The sequence below is a fragment of the Lucilia cuprina genome, chromosome 3 (genome assembly GCF_022045245.1).
Source record: "Lucilia cuprina isolate Lc7/37 chromosome 3, ASM2204524v1, whole genome shotgun sequence".
Classification (NCBI taxonomy): Eukaryota; Metazoa; Arthropoda; class Insecta; order Diptera; family Calliphoridae; genus Lucilia; species Lucilia cuprina.
Window position 1 is genome coordinate 46,336,198 of NC_060951.1, and position 6,026 is coordinate 46,342,223.

The 6,026-nt window shown below is 23.7% G+C and overlaps 1 protein-coding gene across 2 annotated transcripts in view; it reads right to left on the reverse strand.

The window, feature by feature from the left end:
- Positions 1-6,026, reverse strand: part of LOC111679282 (protein sprint) — a 290,124-nt gene that overhangs the window by 176,706 nt on the left and 107,392 nt on the right. The window lies entirely within an intron of this gene.

Sequence of the window (6,026 nt, forward strand, 5' to 3'; positions counted from 1 at the left end):
CTGAACTAGAACTGAACTAGAACTGAACTAGAACTGAACTAGAACTGAACTAGAACTGAACTAGAACTGAACTAGAACTGAACTAGAACTGAACTAGAACTGAAATGATGAAAATTTTCTTTGAGTTTTTTTCGGTCTGCTTTTTTTATGTTTCCATTTTACAAGTCATTTAAATTGAAGGCAATATTTAAATGAACTGCTTTTGAAGGGTGTATTAAATACACAAAATAGAATTTCATCCAATAGAAATAGTTTATAATTTGGCAATTTTCCACATATTAAACTTTAAAAAAAGAAACCCTTTTTTTCCACAATATCTTTTGTTGAACTAATTCAAATGGGAAATTCATGAAAATCTAAAAGTAGACTGCAAACAGAAAAAATCACATTATTCATGAAATGTTTGCCAAACTTCATTGTCCAAACGAATAATGTCAAGTGTCCATCTTAAGTAAATACTCAAAGACTCACTCCCCATTTACTTCAATACATCATTGGGGCAAACATATCAAAATAACAATTTACTTTAACCATTTACCCCATTAGAAGTTTGTTGGGTTTTTCTTTTGATTTCTTACGAAATATTTAAGAATACAAAATAAAATACTCTTTCAATATACTAATTAAGTAATTGCTTTGTATTATTTTCTTTTGCTGGTCATTTTTGGTATTTAACAGTAGAAGTGGAAGGTTTATCTAAGACTATGGAAAACTTATCAAAACCAAAAAGCGTTACTTTAATTTGAAGCAATAGATATAGAAAGATAAAATTCGGTTGCTAAATACTTGTAGTAATTGGTAGATAAAACTTTTGCTACAAGTACTAGACTTTATTGTTTTAATCGTTATTTATATTACTTTTCACCCACCCACTTTAATTTTTGATACATTCCCGAGTAATTAACTTTAGGCTTTATTTGTTATGTTGGAAAAAAAGTTTTGCTTACGAGTCGTTAAATATTGATAAGATTTCTGTCTGTTAAGCTTGTGCTAAACGTTTCTCATTATGTATAATTAGATTGAAATAATTGTTATTGAATAATTTTACACCACTACTTAGTAAAAATATTTTTTTTGTACTAATATTTAAAGAATTAAATTATAATTTTGGTTCAAATACTTAACTATAACAAACACAACTACTAATACTTTTTTTATTTAGACAAAATTTTTTAAAATTATCAAGAATGTTTTTGTTATAGGACAACTTTTTTTATGTTTTTTTATAAATTTTCATTTTATAGAAATTTTTTTCATAAATTTTGATGTAATAGAAATTTTTTTATAAAATTTTCTTTTGTAGAAAATTTTTGATAACATTTCATTTTATAGCAAATTTTCAATAAAATATGATCTTATTTTATGTTCGTTAAAATTTTCTTCATTATAGAAAATTCTTTTTAAAATTTCCTTTTTATAAAAAATATTCGCTAAAATTTTGCACCTTTTTAAAGAAAATTTTCGATAACATTTTCCTCTCTATAGAAAATTTTTAATAAAATTTTCTCCATTTTTACGAGATTTTCCATGAAAATTTTTTTCTTTCTAAAAATTTTCTTCTTTATAGAAAAATTTAACTGAAATTATCTTCTTTATACAAGACTAGCATACCATGAGTGCTTCGCTACCCGAACTTACTTTTATAGAAAATTAAAATTGATTAAATATTTTTTTAAATGTTTCAGTTTTATACTTTCAATATCACGTGATTAAATTCGTATTCAGTAAGAAATTTGTATTTTTAGTGTCATTCATTTAGCTTCCACATTATAGAAAATTTCGAAAGTGCTATTTAAAAAAAAAAGTATTATAAAATACCTCATTTAATAAAAAATTTTATGTTTCTGTGTTCAATATTATATAAAATTCAAAAAATAATATTTTAATGAATGAAAAAGTACTAAAAGTCCCTTTCATTAGATTCTTATTTACTAAGGTAACTACATATTAAATTTTATTTTCAATATATATGTTTAATATCGTAAAAATGTCAAAAAGTACCATCGTAAAAACGAAAAAGTACAAAAATCTCTCTCAATAAATTTCTAAAAGTATAAATACATTTTCCCTAAGTGAAAAGTACTAATAAATAATACAATTTGTTTCAAAAAGTACCAAACAATTTACTCGAATTTGATCCTATATAGGCCTTAGTACTCGAATTCCAAAATATTATACCAACAGCCTATTTTGAGTAAATAAACCACTTTTTCAAATTAAAAAAAAAATGACTCAATGAGTTTGAATAAAGTTAAATTTCTCGTTTTTCCCTTTTTGGTACTTTTTTCCCCCAGTGAATTTAATTTAATAAGACTAATTCAATAAACCGAAAAAGTTTTCTTAATGGGTGTCTCATAATTTTGAGAGATGTTACCAGAATATTATAAAATGTACCAAAACACTTTTATTACACATTTTTATCCCTTAAAAGTACGAATTTCAAAAAAGTACCAGACACCCATCTGCTAATTTTAAGAGTAGATACAGGTGAATTAAAAATTTTTCTTGTATCACGAATATTTTGTAAGATAATTAAGAAAACCTGTTTTACCCATTTTTCCCCCTTTTACCCTTAAATTTAAAAATTTCCAAAAATCCCTCCTTAGTGGATCTACATAACCAAAAACACATGTTACCAAAATATTATAAAATGTACCAAAACACTTTTATTACACATTTTTATCCCTTAAAAGTACGAATTTCAAAAAAGTACCAGACACCCATCTGCTAATTTTAAGAGTAGATACAGGTGAATAAAAATTTTTCTTGTATCACGAATATTTTGTAAGATAATTAAGAAAACCTGTTTTACCCGTTTTTCCCCTTTTTACACTTAAATGTAAAAATTTTCAAAAATCCCTCCTTAGTGGATCTACATAACCAAAAACACATCTACTGTCAAAATTTCATGATTCTAGGTTCAGCCGTTTGGGCTGTGCGGTTATGAATCAGTCAGTCAGTAACGCTACGCTTTTATATATAGATTTTCGACAATTTTTATATCCTACACCACTATAGTGGGGAGGGTATTATGCGTTTGTTTGAAGTTTTGTGGGTCCTAGACCCACCTTAAAGTATACCAATCGCCTCAGAATCACTTTCTGAGTCGATTTAAAAAAACGATTAAAATCTACATACATGACTTTGAAGTAGACGCAAATTCATCTACCAAAGTTTATAAGAATAGGCTCATATTTACCCCTTCTCCCCTATGAGCCCTCTTGTAGAAAATCTATTTTTTGTCAACAATAAGAAAAAATATTACACAATAAAACAAATTAAATGCTTTATTTAAAAAAAATCCCCCATTTTAACTTACTGACTGGTGTAGGGTATCATATGCTCGACAATGTCCGACTATAAATTCATACTTGTTTAATAGAAAATTTTTCGATGAAATTTCCTTCTTTGTAGAACATTTACAATAAAATTTTATTATAGTCCTTAACGTCTAAAATTGACTTGTAACCATTTGTATCGCAATGAAACTCAAGAAAACTAACTGTTATTTAAAAAGATATCCTTTTTCCAAATTTACTGAGAATCGGTCCATATTTGACCTATATAAAGCCTCATTTAGAAAATTTTTTTATCAATAAATTGCTTAAATACTTTGGAATTAAGGTAAAATTCAACATAAAAATTTTTTTATGAAAAATAAAAATTTTTTAAATATACTCATGGTGTAGGGTATTATATGGACTATACTTTCCAATTTCTTTTTTGGTAAATTTTCAATACAATTTTTTATTGTTAATTTTCGAAGAAATTTTCTTTTTATAGCAAATATTTGATTACATTTCTTTTTTAAAGAAAATTTTCGATGAAATTTTCCTTTAATAGAAAATTTTCGAAAAGGTTTTCTCTTTTAAAGAAAATTTCTGATAAAATTTTTTTTTTAGAAAATTTACGAAAAAATTTTACTTTTATGAAAAATTTTCAATAAAATTTTTTTCTCTATAGAAATTTTTCGTTTAAATTTTCTTTCGAACAAATTTTTTTCTTTATAAAAAATTTCGAAAAATGTTCTTTAATTTTTTAAAAAAATATTAGATAAAATGTTGTTCTTTATGAAAATTTTCGATAAAATCTTTCTTCTTTATCAGTAATTATCTATAAAATTTCCTCTTTTAAAATAAAATTTCAATAAGATTTTAGTCTTTACAAAATGTTTTGCTTAATTTCCTTTTAGTAGAACATTTTCAAAACAAATTTCTTTCAATAGACCTTTTTGATAAATTTTCTTTTCAATAGAAATTCTTCGACAAAATCCTTTTATAAAACATTGATTAAAGTGCTGTGTTACAGTTGGGGTTTTTTCTAAATATATTTTTTAGATTTTATTTATTCTTTTTAACCTTTAACCATAATCTTTTATTTTTAAATTATTATTTGGTTTCAAATTTATCTTTGGAATATTTAATTCCCTTATTTTTTTCTATTTTCTTTATAACGTCTTTAATATTTAACATCCCTGAAGTGCTAATCTATTCAATTTCCCAAACAATTTATCGTTTTTTAACATTCACCATTGCATGTTTTGTTTAAAACGTAAAGAGTCTGTAAAAGAAAACTGTGGGTGTCTTTCTTAAAGTGAGTGAATTTATACTTTTTACGCATCTTTAGAATTTCAACTCACGTTTAGGGTAAATGTTTATATTCGTTTCGGTTTTTTATTTAAAAAAAAAAAAAAAAAAAACATAAATAACTGTTGAAAAAACTTGTGGAAATGAAAAAAGTATTGGTTAAAAGAATTTTACAATTTAAAACAAAAAAAATGTTTAATAAATATTAAAAACACTTTAGTTAATTTGGGAAAATTTCTCAAAAATCAATTTTATTTATAAACAAAGTAATATTACATAATTTCATAAAGGCAAATTGCTAATTATTCCAAGCAAATTACTTCTTGCTCAGCTGATCCTTGTTAAAGAAAATATAGTTCATTGTCTACTCTAAGGCTTAAATAAACATGGCATCATTTATAATAAAACTTTTGCTTTTTACTTACAAAAAATAATCCTAAAAATTCCTTTATAACAAATTATGTTTTTATACCACTAAAATTTTCCGAAAAATATTATTTTTTTAATTTTTAAGACTACAAAAATTTTTGTTTTTTTTTTTAGAAAAACTTTTCTTTTTTCTGTTTGCATTAACCACATGTTATAATTTTAAACACAAACCACCCATTCACCCACATGCTTAAAAACATAAATTTAAATGAGCATGTATGTATGTTTATAAAAGTGTCTGTCTATATACAACTGTATGTGTGAATTGGATAAAGTTTTTGAAAAGTAACTGGCGCTAAAAACCATGCTAAACATAAAATAAAAATTTAATCCTCTTAGAAAACTCTAATGGAATTTATGTGTTTTAATCCACATATACAGTTAGACAGACAAGTGTGTAAATGTGTGAGTGTGTGTTAAAAAAAAATTGGGGGGAACACATTTAGATTCTCAAAATTTGTGATATTCGACAGGATGTTAAGGTTGAAATCGTTATTACAAAAAAATTTTCGGATAAATTTTGTTACTATGAAAAAATTTCGGAAAAAACAAATTCTTTTTTTTTACTTGAAAAAAAAAAAATATTTTTTATATTAATTTTATTTTTATAGAATTTTCGGATAAATTTTCTTTTCATTGAAAATTTTCTCATACATTTTTTTCTAGAAAATTTTCGGATAAATTTTCTTTTTTAGAAAATTTTTGGTTAAATTTTCTTTTATAGAAAATTTTTGGATAAATTTTCTTTTATAGAAAATTTTTGTATAAATTTTCTTTTTATAGAAAATTTTTGGATAAATTTTCTTTTAAAGAAAAATTTTCGGATAAATTTTCTTTTTATAGAAAATTTTCGGATAAATTTTCTTTTATAGAAAATTTTCGGATAAATTTTCTTTTTATAGTAAATTTTCGGATAAATTTTCTTTTTATAGAAAATTTTCGGATAAATTTTCTTTTTATAGAAAATTTTCGGATAAATTTTCTTTTTATAGAAAATTTTCGGATAAATTT